Genomic DNA, 24,664 nt, shown 5'->3' on the forward strand with positions numbered 1-24,664 from the left:
CCCCTGTGGCTCCTGGTGATGCAGCTGTTACATCACAACCTGGCGCCCATATCACCCAACAGCAATTTACATCTGCTGTCACGGGCCCACCGGTGGTGGTAGCTGCAGGTGCAGCTGTGGGCACCTCCACCCGGGATCTGGGTCAGGCGGCGCATGTTGCGTTGCGTGACGAGGACTCTCAGGACGATTTCCATCTTGTCCGCAGGTTGACGTCATGTGTGTCCACTGTAGCTGTGACTGTGGCACACGTATCTGGGGCAGTTATGACATCTGCTGCCCCAAGCAGCCGGGTGGTGGTAACTGCATGTGCAGATGCAGCCACCACCACCCTGGCAGTGAGTCAGACCCACGCCAGGCCTTCTGTCATCTAACAACACCCACTGCCTTGGTCCAGTCCACCAGTGCCACTGCCCCCACTGATCAGGGCCACATTGCCCACTCAGGGTCAGTAACACCGGTCAAAAGGAGGAAGCGTGCTCCGGCACAAGAGGCTGGGACCCCAGACAATGAAGAAGCCTTCTGCAAGCAGGAACTGGACTTCCTTGTGGACTACGTGTCGGAACACCAACGCGATATGCTTGTGGGCCCACAGTGCCATACAACGCATCATCAGTGTTGGGTCCACTGTCAGCATGTTGCAGATGGTGTGACAGCCATGGGATTCCAGGTGCGCACGGCTCAGCAATGACCTCCGATGCAGTGCAGAACAAAAGCGTGCCTCCAATTATTCCGTGTCTCTGATGACTGGTGGTGGGCCACCACCAGAGGAGGATGAACTCACTCAGCATGAGGCGATCGCTTCAGAGTTCATCCCAGAAGAACAAATCCATGGAGTGGGAGGGAGGATGGATTATGATGCATCATCTGGTGAGTATTGATGCGTGTGACTCAATGACATGTGTGTTTGGCATGTGTGTCCCTCCCAGCTACAACTTGGCTCCTTCCTTTCTTCAATCTCGCTCTCTACCTGTGGTGTGTACCAGGGGTCTGACCTCTCGGCCTGACTATACAAACAGCACCTGGCAGCTCTCGCCTACTGCATTTTCATTTTCTGCTACCACTTCCAGTGCTATGCTTATGACAACCAACTCATTTCCAGGCTGCCCTTGGGCAACTCTTCTCCCTCCCTTATTTCTGATAGCCTCATTACCATTGTCATGATGCCTACCCCTGGGGACCCAGACCAAGTCCAGCAACCCCGGAAGCAGGCATCAAGTTACCCCAAGCAAACCCAACAACCCCCGCTAGGGGCTATTTGGGTGCAGTCCTGGCACCTATCGCGCCAGGCTCATATAGAGAGTCAGTCCTGGCGCCATAGGCGCCAGGCTCATAGATTAAAACTTACCTGATGCAGACCATGCTGCAAACTTACCTGATGCAGACCATGCTGCAAGAGCTCCAAGCCAAACAAGGCTTGGAAGGGACTATTTTACCTAGGGACTATTTTTTTTACTCGGGTGGGGCTGGGGAGAAATACTTACCTGGGACTATTTTGGAGGCTATTTAAACCACGCCCAAAGAGCAGCACATGCTTTGCGTTATTCTGCACCCAGCAGCGTAACGTTCACCGTGCCTGCAAGTCTGCATCCAGTCTTCTGCCACGCCCGCCTCGAGTTTGGAGCTCCTAGGAAAAGGGAGAAAGAAGGAGAAAAGGTTAGAACTAGAGCAATACCTTTGATTCTTACCTGAATTCCCGATCCATCGCGCCTCCGAGCTGGAAGAAAGAAGTTATTTTATGCGCGTCGCCTCGCCTGCTGCAGCGCCGCGCTGAACTCACCGGCCTTTGCAGCATCTTCACATTTCACCGCATCCTCCTGCATGTTACCGCCGCACTCTGGCACCTAAGGAGAAGACAAGAACAGCAAGGTGAGCCAAGGGAATACAGAGAGGAATACCCCCCATAGACTTACCTGATTTTACCAGCTGGGGTACTATTCTTCTTCACGGATCGGCGCAGCTTCCACTGCATCCTAGCCGAACCCCGGCCCCTAAGGGGAAACAAAAGGACAGCAAGGTGAAACAAGGGACTAACAAGGGGAACCCTCCTCACCACAAAAGACTTACCTAATTTTACCACCGGAGGCATTATTCCCAGAGACTTCATACTTTCTCTCAGTGCCTGAATAAGGGAGAAAGCAACAGGTTACATATGGGCATTATTTTATCAAACTGTGTTGGATAATACAAATCCTTACCAGAACATTACCGGTTGCCACGAGGAACTCTTCAGTAGGGTCAAGCTGCAACCTGCAAGGAATCGGACAAGAGTGAAAGTCAGGCATTTGCACTCTTACGAACTACATACTTATGGCGTCTTGCCCGGAATATCGGAGTCAATATTGTCCTTGAACTCACCAATTCCTTCGATTCAGTGAAGCAACTGGTTATCTACGCGCCCCTGCGCTCAATGCAGGATGGAGAGCTCATCTTTTCAAATCATCAGGTGAGACTATAAGAGGGAACATCCAAGGTGATCAGTGAGGAGAACAGCGGGGTGGGGGGATTTACGCTCAACTCCACGGGTGGTTAATTCCCTTTCTCCACTTGCAGAAGAATATTCCTACTTGCCAAGCTAAGCAAGCTAGGTGGGCCAGTCCGTCATCTCGGCCCTACGCGTCACATTGGTGGAGACAGCAGCAGTCCAGTGCAGATCGACGCCTCTGTGGGAGCTAGGTGAGCATAACAGAACGCGAAGCCTACCCACAAATTCCCACCCGGGCGTTATGGATACCTCAGAGACTGACCAATTGGCCCAACTACTAGGGGAACTAAGGGCTGAAGTGCATTCCGCCCATCAAGAAACCAATGCTCTTAGGAGGGAACTCATTTTGTCAAAGGAGCGAACTGATGATCTTGCTAGCAACTTTTGCAAAGCCAGGCTGGACTAGCACCCCTACCTGTGTTATCGAGTAACCCTTTGCAAATAAACCTACCAGGACATATTCCATTAGCCCCACCCGAACGCTTTGCCGGAGATCCCAAAAGGTTCACCGTGTTTATGAACCAATGCCGCTTGCACTTTTTATGCAGACCTGGAGCCTTGCCAAACGATCAAGCCAAGGTAGCCTTTGTATTGTCATATCTCAGCGGCAGTGCAGCTGATTGGTCAGTTCTACTAGTTACTCAGGATGACCCAATTCTACGGGATTTTCAGGGCTTTCAAACTAGCATGGAAAGACTATTTACCCAGCACTCCCAGGGACAGGCACTGGATAACGAACTTTTGTCCCTACGACAGGGTAACCAGGACCTTCTATCCTACATCGCAACCTTTAATAGGTTAATAGTGGAAACTGGATGGCCTGAGGCAAAACAAATCACGTTATTTCATCGAGGGCTTCGAGGAGAACTCAAGGATGTCTTGGCTCAAGTCGTGAACCCACCTCAAGACTGCGCTGAATATATAGACTTAGTGGTCCAGTTAGATCACAGACTTCAGAACAGAAAGGCTGATCAAGCCAAGTTTGAGAATCGGTGTTGGTCAAAACCCACGCTAACCCCAAAGGAGCAGATGCATCAGAACCCATGCAAATCGGAGGGGTTAAAGGACCCTTAACCGAGAAGGAAAGAGAAAGGAGACGGCAAATGCAATTGTGTCTATATTGTGGAACTTCTGGACATTTTCTACGGGATTGCCCTGTAAAACCACCCAAGAAGGTGGTAGGAGCTGCTGATAAGAGCCATATGGAGTCAGACTCGGGAAACGACCACGCCCGACAAGCGTAGAGGTCCGCTTGCCGAGCTTGAAGAAGGATACTCAGACCTCGCATTTCATCATACCAATGGTCCTCGTAGATCCAGGGCAGCCATCGCGTATGCACGCAGTAAGGGCATACATTGATAGCGGGTGTTAGGGAGAATTCTCTGTTTAGGCTGAATTTCCTAACCTAGTGAGTCCCCCAGCAGCTTTGCTGGATTTTTGGGGTTTATTTTTTTCTCCTGCCAAGAGTGAGACTCTTTTACCCTCACTCTTGGACATGATTTGAGTGTGTTTCTTTGGATCTAGAAGTGTTTAATGGGCTATGGGGTCTTTTACTCCATAGGGTTTCATGTGTTTTTGTGATATGTGTTACACAGCACCCTCAGTGCAGTGACACAGGGGTGTCATAGTGACCCCCCAGTATAGACTCCATACCCTGGGACTGACTACTGTCTCCCTTTTTTTTTTTTCCTACCTTTTTCACAAACTTATTAGAGTGCAAGCTAGTTAAGCGCTCACCTCTGTATGAAAATAAGTGGTGTTTTACTGTGATTTTCTAATAGGGAAAAAGGGGTGTATATATCATAATAGTAACTGTGTTTAGAATATTTTACAATAAGAGTGCTGGAGTGTTTCAACTGTGTTTTTAAATAAATAATTATATACTTTGATACCAAAGCTCTGGTCAGTGTTTGCTTGTATTATTGTATCTGAGTGCCTATTGAGTATACTTTGCATACTGCCTAACTCTTCTTGAGGGAAGTCTGACTGCTCAGCCACAGCGACTAGGTAAATCTGGGTGGTACAGACTGCTACCAAGTGGGTTTACTGCCAACACCTGTAGTCTTAAATCTTTTGCAGTGGTCCCTAAGGGAACTGCACAGGTTTCTGCCTAACAGCGGGGCCATAGGAAACTATGTGGACTATGAATTGGCTTCCAGGATGAATCTACGTCTCTGCCGAAAAAACCACCTCAGATGTCATCACCACAGTCGATGGAACTGAAATTGCCTCTGGGCCTGTAACTCATTCCACCGCAGAGATGACACTATTGGGTCAGTATGGGCATCGAGAGACTATTGTGTTTGATCTAATCAAAGCCCCACAGTTCCAAATAATACTGGGGATACCTTGGTTGGAAACACATAATCCTTGTATTGATTGGTGAGAGAAGAGAATAACCTTCCCGGATTGTGCCCAAGCCTGTTACCCAAAGAAAAATCAGAATGCAGGCCTGGCCACAGTAACCACAGCAGTCATGCAACTACCTCCAGAATACCAAGAATTCCAGGATGTCTTCCAAAAGGAGCAGGCAAACACCTTACCTCCTCACAGATCGTACGATTGTCAGATCGATCTCATATCCGGTGCACAACCCCCTTGTAGCAGGATCTATGCCCTTACGGAACCTGAGAACCTTCACCTACGACAATACTTAGACCAGTACCTTGCCAATGGCTTTATTCACCCATCCAAGTCCCCTGCATCTTCAACTTTGTTCTTCGTACCCAAAAAGGAAGGTGACCTCAGAACGTGCATAGACATTCCGCCTACACCATGGCACACCTTATCGTTAGACTTTATCACCGTTCTACCTCCTTGTAATGGGTTTAACACCATTCTAGTTACTGTGGATCTTTTTTTTCAAGATGGCCCACTTTATTCCTTTAAAAGGACTACCTTCAGCCTCAATCCTGGCCAAAAAATTCCTCGAAAACATTGTTCGCATACATGGATGTCCGTCCGTGTTTGTCTCTGACCGGGGCAGTCAGTTCATTTCACATTTTTGGAAAAAATGCTGTCAATTGGCGCAAATCGATGTGACGTTAGCGACCAGTCACCACCCCCAGACCGATGGTCAAACGGAGAGGACCAACCAGACTCTCGAACAATACCTGCGTTGTATGATACATCAGACAGAGAGTAATTGGAAAGACATTCTTTGGATCGCCGAATATGCATACAATAATTCAGTACACTCTGGAACTGGACAAAACCCCTTTTATACCTTATATGGGCACCATCCTCGAACCTCAGACCTTGACTCACCCCAAGACTTAGAAATGCCCGCAGTGGACCATCTGCACGCTACGATTACACAAGCCTTTAAGGAAGCAACTGCACATTTAAAACAGGCGAAAGAAAAATACAAGAAAGATGCTGATCGGCATAGAAGTGATTCTCCACAATACCAAATAGGGGACCAAGTATGGTTAGCCACAAAACATATACCTCTAAAGGGAACACCGACCTTTAACCCAGATATTTGGGACCTTACTCTCTTAAGGCCATTATCAACCCGGTGGCTGTCAAGTTGGACTTACCTGCTAATATGCAAATTCATCCCGTCTTTCATGTGTCACTTTTGAAGCCAGTACAACCAGGGACAAGACTAACCAAGCCACCAGACCCCATCCTTGTAGACGGAGAACCCGAATTTGAAGTTAAGAACATCCTGGACTCCAAACTGATAAAGTCAAAACTTTTTTATTTAATCGACTGGAAAGGTTACGGACCACAGGAAAGGTCATGGGAACCTAGTGACCATGTTCATGCACCCCGAGCCAAGGGAATACACAGAGGAATACCCCCCATAGACTTACCTGATTTTACCACCGGGGGTACTATTCTTCTTCACAGGTTAGCGCAGCTTCCACTGCATCCTAGCCGAACCCTGGCCCCTAAGGGGAAACAAAAGGACAGCAAGGTGAAACAAGGGACTAACAAGGGAACCCTCCTCACCACAAAAGACTTACCTAATTTTACCGCCGGAGGCATTATTCTCCGAGACTTCATACTTTCTCTCAGCGCCTGAATAAGGGAAAAAGCAACAGGTTACATATGGACATTATTTTATCGAACTGTGTTGGATAATACAAATCCTTACCAGAACATTACCGGTTGCCACGAGGAACTCTTCGCTAGGGTCAAGCTGCAACCTGCAAGGAATCGGACAAGAGTGAAAGTCAGGCATTTGAACTCTTACAAACTACATACTTACGGCGTCTTGCTGGGAATATCAGAGTCAATATTGTCCTGGAACTCACCAATTCCTTCAAGCCAGTGAAGCAACTGGTTATCTACGCGCCCCTGCACTCAATGCAGGATGGAGAGCTCATCTTTTCAAATCATCAGGTGAGACTATTAGAGGGAACATCCAAGGTGATCAGTGAGGAGAACAGCGGGGTGGGGGGATTTACGCTCAACTCCACTGGTGGTTAATTCCCTTTCTCCACTTGCAGAAGAATATTCCTACGGGCCAATCGAAGCAAGCTAGGTGGGCCAGTCCAATCCGTCATCTCGGCCCTACGCGTCACATTGGTGGAGACTGCAGCAGTCCAGTCCAGATCGACGCCTCTGTGGGAGCCAGGTGAGCGTAACAGCCATTTGCAATTGGTGTACTGCAAACAATCTCTGTCTAAATGCCAGCAAGACTGACATCCTCCTCATCGGTACACCTTCACCATCCTTTCCCCTCACTCTCTGGCCAGCCCCACTTGGCCCTCCTCTTACCTCCACCTGCAAGGCCAACAACCTCAGGATCAGCTTTGACTCAACACATTCCTTTTCCACATACATTTCTGACGTATCTTGAGATAGATTAACTTCATCTCATCCTCAGGGGTACTGTGCCTTTCTTATCATTCAACTACATGCTCACAGTCTCTCATGCTAGCTTTTACTCAAGGTTGGAGTACTGTGACAGGCTCTTCAAACATTCCACCTGCCTCCACAATCCACCCTCTACCACTAATCCAGTACAGGACTGCGAGACTTGTCCTTGGCCTCATGCCCTTGGATCCTATCTTCCCAGCTCTGTAATCCCTTCATTGCCTACCAGTTGATGCAAGGATTATACTTCAGACCCTCTGCATTGTGCACAATGATTTTTTGGGACTGGGTGCGAAATAGCTGCAACAATCCCTCTGCAAATTCCTCCCCTCTTGAGTCCTTTGCTCCTCCAGCTCAGACTCCCTCCAGGTCAGTTGTTAATTGAATAGATTAGCTGGGGGCAGATCTGTCTGTACGGCTGGGTACTCCCTTTGGAACAGCCAACTGGGCATGTTGAAGCTTGAGGAGAAAAATCTTGTCATACGCAGCCGGGCCGATTGGCGGGTACTTCTGCATTGGAGGCTCCGGCGCAGACCGTAGTTCCAGCACGTTGATTTCGCTTACGTGCAGCCGCGGTCTAGTTCTGCGGCAACATGGCGGTCGCTGGGAGGTATTTCAGTCTCTCACTCCCAGCGATCGCTGCGTTGCAACCCCCGTAGTGTTTTGTTTCCTGCTTTGGGTGAGAACGCTAGTATTTGCCTTATCGCGGCTTGGTCCGTGCCTTTCCCTTCGCCTCTCCTAGCTTCGAACGAGGCTTCTTCCTCTCTCTCTCTCTCTTCTCTCCTTTGCTTCTCTTTGGCTTTCTTTCAGCTCCCGCGGCTCTCTCTCGCCGCCGGCACGACTCTCTCGCTACTCAATCTTGCGAGGCGAGGACTGCCTTGTTTCTGCCACCATCAGCTGTCGTCTACCTCCTCCAATCCTCAGTAGCCGACTACCTACTCTTCTGCAACCACTGGAGACGACGTACCATCTATCTCCTTGGAAGACTCCGGATTGGCTTCGTTCCTTTCAAGGGTTTTTTCTGCCATCAAGGCTTTTTCCCTTGTCGCCTACTACGGGAGAGGAGTCCCAGGACTGCTTGTTTCAACCATTCACTGTGGCTTCCTCTCTTGGTAGACAAGTATCTTCGACCACGAAGAGAGATTTCTGCTCACGTCGGCATCTCAATACGGAAGAGTTGGAGGATTACCGATCAGGTGAGGAGAGTGAGACAAAATCGGACACATCTCTGCTTCCGGTAGCAACTCAAGAACTTCCTATTTGCTCCTTCATTAGCCCCTCTTCTCCCATGCTGAACAGTTTCCTCTGTCGACACTGTGCCCCTGCACACACTCTGTCCTTCGGGCCCAGGTCCCTGCTCACCCTGCCTCCCTGTTGCACTGCCTCCATGCTTCCAATTGCAATGGGTCTTGTGCGTGCACCCATACTGTCCCCCACTCTTCTTCTGCAGTCATCAGATTTGCCCTATACAAATTGTCTTGAACTTGACACTTGCTGGCTGCACTGCCACCTTTTGAATGCCTATTCTATCATTGTACTTCATTTTCCTTCTTTGGTCTCCTCTGCTTGGCACGTTCCCCTTCTCCCCCTTCCAGGGTCTTCAGCACTTTATCCCTTCTCCATGCAGTTGCGTGTTCTCAATGTCACTGTGCCCAATATGATAGTTGTTTTGAATTCCTTTTCTCCCTTGTCCCACTCCCTTAGCTTGTTTGTGCTCTGAGCCACTTGTGTACGAGTGCAATCTTGATGAGATGTCATATCATGTAATTTACATCCTTTGTCCTTGGTGCTGTGTGTCTCACTCTGACTGTGCTGATGGCAGTGGGTCCCCATGCACATGTGTGCACAATCATGTTCCATGTGCAATCCATGTATGCCCCTAGGTGTCCTTGACCACCTGCTCATTGTAGTATGTGTCCAGAATGATCCAAGTGTCATCCCATTTGGACAGCCATGTCATGCTCACTGTAGGTCTGTGTGTCATCACGCATGACTTCAGGCTGTCCACATCAGTATTATGCACATGGCTCCCCCTATTACAGGCCCACTACCTCTTTTCAACTGGTGTTGTCTTCTACATGCATGGGTGTACTATTGATGGTTCCTCATCTGTCCTCCATAATGTCCACTTCTCATCGGCTGTAGTGACATTTGAATGACGAAATGCAATAGATGCATGCCTACATTGTCTGGCAATGCACAGTTCTGTGTGGAACATGTCATTGCCATGCAGTGCCTCCCTGCTATTGCCCAGAGGGTGGGTGTTTCACGGAAACCATGCTACGTGGTGCATGCCATTTGCACATGATGGCTGCAATTGCCGTTACACTGCCGTCATGTTTGGAGATTGTCATTACTACGTACGTGTTGATGTTGTAAGTTTAGGGGGTACAGATGCACTGCACCGCACACACCCACTCCTGTGCCAAGTTAAGCCCTTCAACATGCAAACACAATGCTGCTGTGTGATGTTGACCTGACATGTATGTAACCATGTCCCTCTTTTCACTGTATGGAAAGGCACTAGCCTAGGTGCCTCCTGTGACACATGTACTGTGCATAGTTGATGGTAGTTGAGTGCTGCACATGAACATGCATGTTACATGTATCATGGTGTGTTTGGTTAGATTTCTAGCTATTTGTGTGTTCACACATGCTTATGCTAGGTGCCATCTTTTTGTTGCCATTTCTCATTTCGGCATTGGATATGTGCCTGCTAGAGGTTGTGTGTGATGCAGGTGATGTGCAATATGCAGTAAATGTGTTGCCTTGACATTTTGCACACATCCTTTTCTGCTTTTGGAATACCCTTGCATTGCAATGCCACTGGATGCATGTTGGTGTTTGAGTTGCCTGTGACGTGGCTGTTTCATTATTTGGCTGTCAATGTTGTGAACTGTATGTGTGTGGTATGTGCTACTGACATGCATGTCCTTGTTTCTTTTCATTATGTTGTAGGTGATGACACACTGGCGGCAGAGGATGAAGATATCATCCCAGACATGGTGGTCAGTTCACATGACCAGCCAGGCACCAGTGGTGGTCGTGGGGTGGCAGCCCACGAGAACCCACAGTTGCTCCAGGCCATCGTGTCCAGAGCTGACTCTGAGTCAGGCTCTGATGTATCCTCTGACCACTATGTTGAGCCGGATCTGCATCATGACGTGTCATCGCCGGTAAGTGATCCTGTGTTGGATGATCTTCTGTCTGCGACACCTGCAGTATGGGGCCAGGCAGGGTTGGAATGTCCGCCTGTGGTGGTTACGGGTGCATGGTCACACTCAACACCAGTTGCCCATGTTCCTGGGGCATCAGGTCGACGGAGGGATGCAGTCCTGCAGCCGTGGGTGGCACCAACCCAGCAAGGACCACGGCTCCTTGGGCCCAGCAGGTGTGTTGTGGCCGTGTGCCAGTGGGGTCAACTGAGTGGGAGCGTTCCATGATTGCCATAGCACAGCAACGGAGGGAGCAGTTGAGATGATTGCTCAAGGTATGCAAACTGTGGCCCATTCCATCCTCTCCTCTGTAAAGCGAATGGTGCTCCAGCAGCAGGCTACGCAGTCCACGTGCTGTTCACTCAGGCTGTGCATGGCGGCGTCTGACAGGGCGCGTGCAGGGCTGAAGTGGTGGCTCTGCATCAAGCACTTAATGCTGAAGCAGAAGCACACCGTGCAGCCCTGAGGGTGGAACACCAATCCCTCCAATCTACTCTGGCTGCGCTAATGATGGACGAGAGTAGGCGGACAGAAGACAGGATGGTGCAGCTTGAAAGAACCATCTCAGCTGAACTCCATGCAAGCCGAGAGTCACTCTGTTTGTCATGTGAGGCCATGCAGGCAGAACTCCGTCTCACACTTCAGTCCTTGCAGGAGGAAGCACGTGTGACACGTGAGATAATGCATGCTGACCTAAGTCTCATTTCCATGCAGGACCTGGTTTACCAGACCTGCATGCATGTTGCCATTGAGGGGCTAGGTGTGGTGAGTCAACTGAGCCACGTCTACTTTCTGATTTCCATCCAGAGGGTGACAATGACAACCTATCTCCCACATAGGTCAGGCCGTGCAGGCGCGGAGCCCAGTGAGTTTTTTGTTTTATCTCAACATCTACACATGTGGGTGTTGAGGTGCACCCTGTACCTCCCCCCTCCTGGGTGCTCCCCCTATCCCCCAGGTCATATATGGCAATTTCTTTCAATTTTTTTCCTGCAACAATTTTTTGTTTTTCAGCAGTATTTTTTTTTGGCCCGCAAATAATTACTTTATCCTGCTTTTTTTGGGTAAGTATGTTTATAATTTTTTTGATTTCAAAATTTGTTTTCATTTATTTTTTTCTTGTTTTTTATATTTATTTTTTACTTTCCTTTTTGAAACCTTATGTAATTTTTTTTATTTTTTTTGATAATTATGATTTTTTTCCTAAAAAATAGAATTGTTGAAGTGATTTTTATTTTCTGTTGATTTTTTTCTTTATTGCATTTTCTTTTGTCTATTGTGTATACATTTGACAGTGTGGTGCTTTGTGGCATTGGAAGGCATCCACTGTGTGTTCCAGCTGGGCCCATTCAGGCTTGTCTTGTGTATGTGTTTTGCTTGGGGTCCTGACACATATGCTACTCCTGCTTCCCCTTTCCATGGGCTCACAAGGATGGCTCGGTGTAACAGCATATCTCAGATGGGCATTGGGCTTCCGTCATATCTGTGGCCAGCCTGCAGTCTTACTTGTGTGTACACCCCTAGTGGGTATTCCGGATGTTTTCTCCAATGCATGTCTGCACTTCATTTTCGTGAGTATTATGTTGACTGTGCATTTCATCATGTTGCTTATGATAGTTCTTATGTATTGACTGTCTATGTTCATGCACTTCCTGCTGTAGGTGGTACCATGCACCCTTTGGCTGTGTACGACACACTGTTGGTGGGAGGGGTCTGTGTGCTGACAATGTTGAATTGGGACACTTTCCCCACAGTGATTTTGATATGCCACATGAAGGCTGCACGCTGAGTTACCCATGTCACCACGCATATCAACGACCACCCATTCCTTGCTTGCACCACTATGGCCATCTTGCAGCCCTGGCTAGTGTTTGATGTGCCATTTGAGGTATGAACGCATTGCTCTTGATTTGATTGTCATGTTTGTGTCCTGGACCTGCTCCCCCCTCCCATTGGTTGCACTTGGCCCTTGTGACAATCCAGCCAACCAGGATGCTGGAGCCTGCCACCACTACCAAAAGCCCACAATGGAGGCCCTGGGCCTCATTACGACCCTGGCGGTAAGGGGTTAGCGCCATCGTTAGCTGCGCCGACCCCTTACCGCCAATCACGAGTTCCCTTTCCGCCATGGCGGATTTTACACCTGCTTCTAGCGGGTGTAAAAATCCATGGCGGTAAGGGAACTTGGTGTTAATTACGCCACCGTAATTTACGGTGGCGTAATTAACGCCTTCCCCACTCCCATTATGCCCTATGCGGCAAAAATGGGAATGGGGAAGGGTAAATGGGGATTGGGGATTTACCGCCCCGCCAAGGTCGGAATGGGGCGGTAAATCCCCTTACCGCCATGGTGTTAACGTAGTTAGCACCATGGCGGTAAAGTCACGGCCCTGGCGGTAACTTTCTGCCAGGGTCGTAATGAGGCCCCCTGTCTAGCCCTGTCCACCAGCCTTCTGGGTCACTTGATTGCCCCCTGTCTCCCTGCCCCTGCCAGTCTCCCTCTGTCTCCCCCCCCCCTCATCATCACATCCCCTACACTTCTGTACCGTCTGGTTTCCCTCTGCCCCCTCTGTGTGCTTTCTTTCCCCATCTCCCCCTTTATGCATTTTGACCTTGGCCCCCTCCTCCCTTCTCTCCTCCCTCTCCCTCTCCACCACCCTTTACCCTCCTCCTTGTCCTCTGTCTGTCATTTTCCACCACTACCCCAATTGCCATCAGGCATGGTGATACTTAGCCGCTTGTTCTTTGCAGACATTTGCCCTTCTGCCTCCGTCCATCCTCCCCCCACCTTGACCTTTTTTAGTATTATTTTGCCACTTTTATCATTAGTCCCTCCACCACTGATTACAGGTCGGCTGTTCCCTCATTCCCTTCTGTGTTTCTTCTCCCCCTCCCCAGCACTATCTTGATTCTTTGTCGCCCTACCACAGTTTGTCACTTATTTTGTTACTCTCCTCACCTCTTCCCTCCTCTTCCCTCACTCCCCTCCTTATGTGACTCCTGCACTGCAACTATTGCCATCAGGCATCGCAATGTTGATGCTAGTTTTGTTTTCCAACATTCCCTCTCTAGACTCCCCCTTATTGTTCCAGACACTTATAATATCTACTTTGATTTGATAGTTCATTTTCACATTGTGGACTATTTGAAGGACATGTAGGAATGTACTGTTCTTCTCCCCTGTTACCTCCCTCATTGATGCGCTTTGATGAACTTTGTGTGTAGGTCGTATTATGAATTTTTATGATTCAGTGGTGGGTCACTGTCTGCCATTGTCGATGTGGGGTACTCAGGCATGCTGTGTCCCGACAATCCATATTCACTTCCGAGTCATTGATCGTGTACATGCATGACAGGGTACTATTTGGTTGAATGCCCTTTTTTCAAATGATGCTCAAGAGGTTTCCCCAATGCAATGCACACTCACTGTGCTGTCCAGTGAGCGGTGTTTGAAGTGCCAATTTTCAATTGTCCAATGTGCATGGCAACAGGTATTCTGATTTTTGTTGCTTGCACCACTGGTGGCATGCATTTGTGCCACCGTTTTCATGGTGCGAGGTTTTGGTCAGTCATTTCTTCAGATTCCATGCCAGGTGTAATGTCTGGTGCCTATTTACATTTCTCACGTGGCACTTCATGACTATTGTGTCATGTGTTGTGCATATGGTTTGATGTTTTGCCGTTGCAGATGGGGTTCAAGGGTGTTGGGAGGGTTTGGGTGGCATACCAGTACTTTCATGCCCTGTTTAGCAAGGGGGTGGGGGGAGCACCTTGCATGTGTTCCCTTTGGTCACATGGGATTGGTTGTGTTTAATTAGCTAGGGATGCACACAATGTGGCACTTCCGTGGACACATTCTCAGGGTGGTAAGGTAGTGACAGTTAACTGTCCCTTTCTCATCATCGATTGTGACCTGGTATGTGCCAGGCCTGTGTGCACTCCGCAGGGGTTGGCGTTTAGGTGAAAAATGTGGGCACAAGCTGGGTACGGGCTGCCTCGCCACATGCCCTTTCCCCTCCCATGTGGAGCGGCCGTGTGTGTGGTTGGGGGTGTGGGGACACCACCATGTCCACCAGTACGCCATGCCGTGGTGCAACATTGTGCAGGACACATGCTGCCACAATGATCCGGCACACTACTGGGGGTGCATATAGTAGCTGTCCACCAGAGTGGTCAAGGGAGCGGAAGTGTGACTTGAGCACTCCGAATGTGTGCTCCACTATGGCCCTGGTTGCAATATGGGCTGCGTTGTATCTTACCTGGGGTGGTGTGGTGGGGTTCCGTATTGGCGTCATCATGTAGGTGCTCAGAGGGTAGGCACGGTCCCCTTGTAAGGTGATAATCGTTGCCATTAGTTGTGCTTGTGTATTTGTCTTTGTGTGACATGCATGCATGTGCACAGGCATTTGTACTCACCTAGGAGCCATGTGTCGCCATGCTTCCCAGCTTCCAGGGCCTGGCTCAGGGCAAACATTCTGAATATGAAACTATCATGGGTGGACCCAGGATAGTTTGCATAGAGAGAGGTGATGATTCCCTTGGCATCGCATACCACCTGCATGTTGATGGAATGCTAGTGCTTGCGGTTACGATAGATGTGCTCAGTGGCCCTAGGTGGACGTAGGGCCACATGGGTGCAATCTATGGCACCGAGCACTTTGGGGAAGTGTGCCACCCTGTAGAAGTCCAGGACCACGACCTGCCTTTCTGCAGGTGTTCTGGGCATGTATATGTGCCTGCGGACTGAGGGGCGCACAGTGATGATTGCCAACACCTGGTGTAGGCAACGTGACTGCGTGGGCTGTGAGGCATCCCCCACTATGGCAGTTGTCTGCTGAAATGACTCAGTGGCCAAAAAATGCAGTACATTGAGCACCTTCTCCAAGGGGCTCAATGCTTGGGAGCACAGGGTGGGTGATGTGAGTTCATCCTCCCACTCCTTGACCAGCTCTAGGATGACATAAGGTGGATCCTGCGCCTGCCATAGACCTGGCCATCAGGCATCCCAAAAAGGCTGGTCCTGGGCAAACAAATGCAGGGCCTGGCTATTCTCCACCTCCTTCAGTGTCCCACGATCACTGCTGCGAGGAACGGGACATTCATCGTAGCTGTATATGCTTGTTTGTTGTTTGCGTGCACTTTTATGCTGCGCGGGGGCGCTTCCGTCTGCTTTTGTGTGGCGGATGTAATTGTGCGTGTACGTGTGTTTTGACGTGCGTGGGTTTTCCCTATTCGATTCCATGAATACGTGTTGTTCACTAGCGTGTGGGTGTTGCGTGCGTTTCCCAGCGGTACATCCCACGTTATGACTACATTTTCACGTGTTGTTCCCCATTCCCCGTTTTCCGCCCCCTTTTTAGGTGTGTGCGTGAGAAGTTGTGCGCTTTCCCTGTTCCTCTCGCGCATTCGTTTGGAAAGTCGCAGTTAAGTGTAAGGTAAGTGCAGATTTGGCGCACATCGGGGAAAAACACGTGCAGGGACTTCCATGAATCGCACGCGTGCGATTCACACGCATGCGCCGGCATTTTCACGCTTGTGCCAGCTTGTGCCACAAATTTCGCCGCACATTTATTCCATGAATTACCCCCTATATTTCTTTCTTCTACTCAGTTTTTTAAATGATTTTGTAAACTTTTGCCATACAGTTTGGCCGAACTGTCAAGTAGGGAAATGGCTCGATAATTTGAAGAGTCAATAAGTGGCCGTTTCCTAAACATTTGAATTATTTCACCCCTTTGCAAGCTAATGGGGATCACCACTTGCTCATTCAGATTGCTAAAAAGCTATGAAATAAATGGAGCCCACATGGCTAGTGTGTTTCTTGATAAGTCAACTAGCACTTAATGCAGGCCAGGAGCTTTACCCACTTTCTGCACCTCAATAGCTTGCGTAACTTCACTTAGAACAAAATCTCAAATATCATCTTCTTGCTCGCTCTGGGTGCTATTGCCCTTCTTGCCTTAAAGTGTTTGAAAAATGTAAATGCAACTCTTCTGCACCAATATTATGATCAGATGCCAAATGTTCAGTAACTCCACCCAAACTGTCTACTAAATATTTCTACATTCTTTTTGTAAGGACTGTTTTCTTCAATTGCTCCCACTTCTTCCTTATGGTCCTCCTTTTTCCCCAGATAATATGTCTTAATATTCTCATCTTCCTATCTGTTCTTTATTTCCTTCTGTTGTATCTTTTCAATTCTTCATAAGCCTCAACTTTGCTTTTCGATGCTCTTTGTCAAACCACGTTTTCATAGAGTTATTCATGTCATGGTTTGGCTTGAATTAGCAACAAAAGACCTAACAGTTGATATTAAATCATCATTAAATTATAAAATAAGAGAAGAAAATAGTATAATCAGGTTTAAGAAGACATTTAGTGAGGGGGAGGAGTCCTGAATAAAGGAGTTGGATAGTGGTTTCCAAATTTAAGTTTAAACCAGCGTATTGTACAACCATTATTAGAGGCAGAAATTGTGGCAACCATTGGGTTCCATGTTAGCATTATAACGCACTACTGCAGCAGACAGAAAAGACAATGATAGATGCAGAGGGACATGGCTTCTTTCGAGGCGGGGGATCATCAGGACATCACTTAATAAACCATCTACTGCTAATATGTATTTACATATTTTTGATATGGCTATGTTTGGAATCTGTTCAGAATGTTGGGCTGGCAGAGTTATCACTGGGAGACTTCTCCTGCATGAGCTTAGACTAGCATCATATAAATAAGTGAAAAGTATTTTTTATATCAGAAGCTTGGCTGGGAGGAATCTACCGGGCGACTCTCCCATGCCTAATCCCTTTATATAGTCTTTGTGTTTGAAGCAGAGATTCTCTTCGCAAATTTAGATCATCCATTACCAAGGTAACGTCACCCAATACAAAATCATTGATAAAGGAGATCAACCAGATGATCTTATCTATCGATTTAGCAGCAGGTCTAGCATGCACATCTGCAAGTAACAAATATGAAGTATTTGCCAATTTGTTGTTTGTGTCCAAAATGGCATTCAATTCTATTGCACTGCAGGCATTTAACGCAAGATTATCTACCAACAGCCAAATGATAAGTCCCCATTAGGCAATCCCCTGTCACTTTTGGTAGCTGTTATACATCTACCATTCAACATAAATAAATTAAACCTGGTTAGGCAATTGGAGCAAGCCTTAACCTTCGATAAGCGTCTGTCTGAGTTTTGCCAACGCAGAGCCTTCTGCTCAAACCCATTTGGTTATATTTTAGCATTAAGCACTCCTAAGAGGAAGACCCGACTAAAGGTATAAAAACATGATATCAGGTTTCCATCCTGTTTACAAATGCCATTCATATTAACCAAACCCTGAGGGTTATAGATGTTGATTATAAGCCATCCAAGAGGACCAGTCTCAGAAGCTTCTGTTAGAAACCTGAAGGTGTCTCACCCGCTTGTCCCTGAAGATCTGTCATCCAGGTGGCCAGGACACGGCCATCACTATTGGATCCAGTTCCTAGGGGTTGACCAGTGTTGGAGGATCACCTGGATGAGGGGTCTTCGGGGAGTGGAAGTGGGACACCGAAGTTTGAGACGTGGTACCCCCTTCCTTGTAACACCTTTTCCCCATCTTACCCTGTTCAATATTTGGCAGGTCTACCCCCTCACCCCTTTTTGACACAAACACTTTCTTACACCGTAACAGACAACGGACTAACACCAGAGCCATATACCTGACATGCCCCAACACAAGGGTCAAGCAAATTCGGCAGTTGACAGTAACCACGCACACCTGATGGCCCTTTACCTTCCACACAGGGATAAAAGGCAGAGCACGAGAGCACACTACGAGCGAGGCTGAACTCACAAGCAAATAGCTAGATCGGACCGGCAGTTCAAACGGAGGAGAAAGGCGGCGAAACCTGGAGAGACAACGAAGGGGGAACTGCCCTTGCCCATTTCAACTCAGACCCGCAAAGCCTCCGAAAGGGAAATCATAAGACTGGGAGTTACAGCTGGCGTGTGGAGGAACAGATGTCAACGGTGCTCAGGGGCCTCCCGCATTGATAGCACAGGCAGGGAGGCACGCTGGCTACCGTGGTACCGTCCTTGACTCCGGAAGCAAGACAAGTCAACGGGTTCAACACAGCCGGTGAGTTCGAGAATGCTGATAGCAAACCGAACTGTGTTGAGACCAAGGTGCATGTGTCAACATTATATGAACGCAAGGCAATTCAGGAGAAAGACCATGTTTGACTGTGTTTGAACTTTTGGGGAAAGCCCAGACAAGGGCCAGCTGCAAAGTGGTCAGGCACTGCAGGAGTGCTCATTCAAAAGACTCTTGCTGGCCCCTTTTGTTTTGAAACTGCAAGTACCAGAAGGTCCTCAGAAAGGGCAATGTGAGGTGTCAGAGTGGTCCTACAAGGGCAACATCAAATCCCTTGTACAATCAAAAGGCTCTGACCCATTACTGAGAGAAAGCTAGGGGAATGGAACCCCGCTTTCTGATAAGATTGTGAACTGTGGAATAAGGCGAGTGTGAACCCGACAGAGGGATGCCGAAAGAATGCCAGAAGAAGGGAACCTGTGCTTTCTGATAAAAATAAGCAAATCATGAACTGTTAGAAATTCTTGAACTGTGTTAAAGAAGGCCATAGTGAACCCGATGGAGGGGGGCCCACTTTGCAAAGAGGATCCGAGCCTGGCGGAGCGAGATCCTAGGGGCGAAGAGCAATCGACCAAAGGTGCAAGACCACTGAAGCAACTTTTGTTTGTTTGTTGTTTTGATCCAGCAGGCCTTCTAAGGCAAGAGACTTTGTAGGAAAGAGACTTGGTCCTTGAATGTTCTGTTATCGTTCAACAGACTTGTGAGCCTCGTACTGGAAAGCCCCAGGAGCGTGCTGTGCTCAGGAGTTCCGCCTTGCCCGGTGCTGAAAACATGGGGAAGGAATACCCAGCCATACCATCCTGACTTATCATTTTGAAAACACTTCTTTCTTTTCTGGTGAACATTATCCCACACTCTTTTTGGAACTTGGTGGTAAGGATTGGCAATAGGTTTTTTAGTGTAGGCCCTTTCCATTTGACAAGACGCTACTAGGACTGCCTTATTATTATTTGATGGTTGTAGCTTGCTCCCATCTTAGCTTTAGGTTTAGATTAGGTGTTTTTCTCACGCATACATACAGTTTAATAAACACCCTTGAACTGTGATCACTTGTGTCTGTCTTTACTGTTGCCACCATGAGTTCCTTACACTTCCTAGAGGATAACTCCAGCCAAAGTGTAATCAGAATACATCTGCAAATCAGTCAGAGTGCAAGTTGAACCACAACTAATGAACAGCTCCTCCCCCCACTCGCCCCTCCTTCGGGTGCCCCACAGAACCTCTAGTGGCATGTTTTTGAATGGTAATCTTCCCTTCAACCGGATATCCCCTGTACACCAGATGCCTTGCTGAGCTATGATGGTGAATAGAGTTAATTATTATACAAGCCATCCTCCTCAGACAGATGCATGTGTCATCTGGTGTTCCAAGACAGAATCCTACAGCGATGGTTAAGGCCGTTTATCATAATTGCAGGGGAGGAAGGTAGACGACCAGTCATCCTCACAAGTTGGTAGCATTAGACTATTATTGTCACAAATTATAACTTCCCTTCCCCCATTCTTATTTGTTGCAACCTGATAGAGAGCAAGGGCAATAGATTCCCACGGGAATCAATGCCCTTCTCACCAGGGCAGCTAGCATTAGTGTGGGGTAGCTGAGAGCCAATCTTTCTTGGTTCTGTTACAGACGTTACCTTTCTTGACCTATTTACTTGAGGTATGAAGGGCAGCCGATCTGCATCTCTCCTTTTGGGTGGAGACGTAATGCAACAAGTATACCCAAGCTGATCAAATTCACCTTTATCCACCTGGATAAAGTCAACCATGGAGTCCCTATAGAAGTGCACTTAAATAGTAGCCAGTCCAGCATAATCGAGTATTTCAACCGACTTTGCTTCATATGGAGAAATAACCTGTAATTGGGGAACTGTGAGGAGCCAGGAATGAGACGCGGACACAGAGAGCTCACGGTGGTTGCTACAAACTTTTATTCAAATAATACAGCGGTTGGAAAATGCCTCACTGTCCCTTCTCTAGGAGGTATTTCCCTACCTCAACCAAAACTAAGGGTCTGTCCTGTGTCAAGATGTCCAAAGCAAGATCTATTAACAAACTCAAGAATTAAGGCCTCATCATTATCAAGGGATCAGCGCCTAGCACCAACAGAAAAGTCTGACCAAAAATCACTTGTTTATGTGACTACATATTCAGAGCAAAGTTACAAGATCAAAAAGATTTTTATGAGGAACTGGGAGATGTTGAAAATGGATCCAGTCTTGGTACAATTGTTTGAAGATCCTCCGACTTTTGCTTACAGGAAGAGTAAATGCTTGAACGATTTTTTAGTTAAAGCAGAATATGAGACACACAAAGAGGTAAAGCAATTTAAAGGCACATTGCTTTGTAACAATTGTCAGCCATAATGTAATTAGAGGTTCAACCATTAATCACCCATATACAGGCAAACCAATTTATTTGAATCACACAAGCACATGTGACACATTGAATGTGATCTACGGTATCAGATGCCCCTGTGGCATCTTTTACGTAGGTCTGACATCCAAGAAAGTCAAAATCAGGTGGACTGAACATAAATCAAATATAAGAAATAAGTCTATTCACTCACCAGTATCTCAACACTTTATTTTCCATAATCACCCTATAGCCCAGATGAAATTAATCATCTTGGAACACATTAAAATCCCAAAACGAGGAGAGATGAAGTTACTCTTGACACAGAAAAAAATTGAATGGATTGATAGGCTTGACTCATTGGAACCTAGAGGGATGAACAATTAATTTGATTTGACATGTTATATTTAATGACTGTGATGTATAAATCTTGTCTGTGCCTTTAATGTGGTGTCAATATGGAATGTATTTCTGTTTTGATTGTATGTTACCCTCTCTCTTTCTTAGTAGTGATCTTCTACAAAACAAAGATTGAAATGTGAATACGACATTGTGTTCATACAGTTCCTTGCAGGACTGTATCAATAACTGTTTTGTCATGCTGCTTTTCCATTTCCAAATACCACCAGAACTCAGTGCAGCATAGAAGGCTTTTCTTGAGCCTTGCAGGTTTTTTAATACCAACATAAAACCCAATAATGAACAATATTTAGGAATCAATACATCTTATACCTGTGTTAGTATTATTTAACATATTGTTTATTAGTCAACGTTAATTTGGTACACATTTTTTTAACACGTTTATTTAGTTAATAATTTGTAGTACTCAGAAATTGGTGGAGTAAATGTGTTACATTTTAATATCTGTCATGGACCCAATTCTTAAGTAACGAGTCCAATCTAATGATCACGTGACTTTGTATAATGCCTACGTAACTTGTAGTAGGACTTGTAGGTGATAGTGGTATGTTGCAACAATAGAAGATCCATTGTCACGTATTTCGTAACTATGACAGTCTAGATCCATTAGTGGCTATAAATATCATGTGATTTTCAAGTCCAGTAGTCCCGTGATCGGGGGATAGTGCACGCGATAATCCCTTTCTAATTTATATACACTTGAATTGCGCATATTGTGGCTCGCACCAGGAAGACTCCTGGCAATAGGGATTGTTTTTTACAAAATACAAAATAAAGATCTTACCGTCATTTCGCGTATGTGGACTGGTTTAAACTTAGGAGTAATGTGACGTTGATGTGTCACGTGATCGGCAAGGCGATCACCTGACTTAACCAAGGAATTAGATAAAAGCGAGGCCCGGGACGGGAGGTTGCTAATGCAGCTGTTCCTCCCGTTCCCGGCCCTCGGTTGTTGGATATATCCGGATAGTGGTGAGTGCTAATAGATTGTAGATGGTTGGGCACTAGTTCTGAGAAAAAAAAATTACATTTTTTAAAAAAAAACACTTGTGTATTTATGATTGGATATAAATTGTTGTGGTGTTTACATTTTGATAGTAAGATTCATGGCACTTGGGTGCTTCTCATTACAGATCTACATGGGTTGCTGGGCAGCAGCACACAGTCTGAAATCTTTGGTGATCTTACAGTAGGAAGCTTCTGGAGATTTCTTTAAGCAGGTAGCTTTTGAGTTCAATTTTATTTTTTTTAAGTGTTATATTGGTGGTATATATTTTTTTGTTACATGCTACGCACAGAGAATTAGAATGTTACATATTTTTTTTGGATTATTGTCCGCAGATTTCGGTGAATTCGACTCAAGGTCCTAAACAGATTCCATTGGAGGGGTTTGAGTTACCCCAGGTGTACAAGGTTATTTAAGCCTTTAATGCTGTAGGTGCGCTTGGTCTTGGAAAGGGATGCACCTTGGACATATTATTGATTGATATTCTTTATTTTTGTTAATAGATAAGAGAATTTTGAAAGTAACATGCATACCTGAAGAAGGGGACATAGGACCCCGAAATGCGTCGTATGATGTGTTGATAAAACTATTGTAAAACAGTATGAAGTGAATACTGTCTGATCAACACAGGATTGTTACTGGAGTGTACTATATATACCTGTTTAAAAGCTCTTTTCTTCATTTGTGAAAATAAATACACATATTTTGTTTGAAACAATCAGGCATATGAAGTTTATCTTATGTTGATATTCGTACTCTTATTTATTTCTTTGAGAAGTGTTAGAATCAAATACAATATGAGTTGATGAATTATCTAATCGTGTTTACATTAAGAAAATTGTTCGCAATATTTACGTTTAGAACTTAATAGTTCTAAGTCTATTTATAGGTTTGAACTTTCATTTGAAGAGGACTGTTTCCTCAGAGGAGTGACAAGGTGATCACCTCAGTGTGTTCTGAGGTGTTAATATGCTTTCTAAGATGTCCAAAGCAAACATGTCCCAATTCTGAAATCCTATCCTAGCCCTCCCATACTAAAAGTAACTCTAATGTGTTAAGGGTATTGTTCTTGGCCTTCAAAGTGCACAAACGTTCAAGTTCAAAAGGAAGGGATAAATACAACAAAAGTTATAAAAAAGTCAAAATAATAGCCCAGTTCTTTATAATCCAAGAGGGTTATAGCTCAAAGGATCGAAAACAAAGGATCGAAAGACAAAATGGTCGAAAATTAAAGGATCGAAAGTCAAAGGGTCGACAAACCACACAAACAATATACACGGGTCATTTGATCGAAAGAAAGTGCTAGCCCATTGAAATAGCAATGAAAATAAAAAAGGGTCAAAGGACATGATAGAAAATGAAGAGGAAAGCACCTTGTATTAGTACAATAAGCAGAGCTGACGGTTGAAAACAAACTGTCAGTGCATCAGGAAAGTGACAGGGAGAGCAGCTGACCAAAACAACCGAGTTAACAGAGTATACTTGACTGGAAAAACGGTAAGTTACACACACTAAATAAGCAAATTAAAAAGTCGTTCACACAGTTTTATATTAGAAATGGGGGGTTCCCCGCAACCCCCCTATTTTTAAAAAAAATCTTTTATAAATGCGAAACCCTCCTAAAAAACAAAATATAAATAAAAAATAAGAAATTCGATCGTTTTTTTCACCAATTTCGATCCTTTGACCATTCGACCCTATTGCAATTCGACCAAATTGAGTCGCCCTTTGACTGTCGACCCTTTGACTTTCGATCCTTTGACTGGACACCATCCAAGAGGATAACTCCATCCTCTCGGTGTTGTAGTCCACTCCAGGGAAAATTACTCCTTTTCTAAAGTCTTTTCTGACATTCAATGCAATTTAAAATCCTAAGGGGATGAATGTTCATTGGTATTCTCTTTTCAAAATATCATAATTTGTTGCGGGTCTCAGACTTGCAGAATACATGGTATGTTCTCCTGCCAGGTTACACACACTTGGCTTTGCCTGCTATACTCTCCTGCCATGCTCTCTTATGTAGTTCATTCCATACACTTGATTTCACTTGGATTTGCCTGGCCAGGACTTTCTCTCTTCTTATTCACTCTTTCTCTCATCTCTATCTTTATATCTCTGCACATTAGGCTCAGTGCCTTTTTAGTAACAAAGTTTGAACTTGACTTCGCTTCGCCTTCTAACAAGCGAGTCTGGACCCTTGTTCAACATTGTTC

General features: G+C 46.2%; 1 long non-coding RNA gene across 2 annotated transcripts in view; it reads left to right on the plus strand.

Annotated features, from left to right (window-relative positions):
* Positions 1-24,664, plus strand: part of LOC138497274 (uncharacterized) — a 69,593-nt gene that overhangs the window by 10,970 nt on the left and 33,959 nt on the right. Inside the window, exon 2 of one of the 2 annotated variants that reach the window (XR_011278554.1) lies at positions 22,579-22,665. The exons of the other annotated variant lie outside the window; for it this stretch is intronic. This is a non-coding gene — a long non-coding RNA (uncharacterized lncRNA). The remainder of the gene's footprint in view (positions 1-22,578; positions 22,666-24,664) is intronic. 2 annotated transcript variants of the gene reach the window in all.

The sequence above is a fragment of the Ambystoma mexicanum genome, chromosome 5q (genome assembly GCF_040938575.1).
Source record: "Ambystoma mexicanum isolate Mex_15411 chromosome 5q, UKY_AmexF1_1, whole genome shotgun sequence".
Lineage (NCBI taxonomy): Eukaryota > Metazoa > Chordata > Amphibia > Caudata > Ambystomatidae > Ambystoma > Ambystoma mexicanum.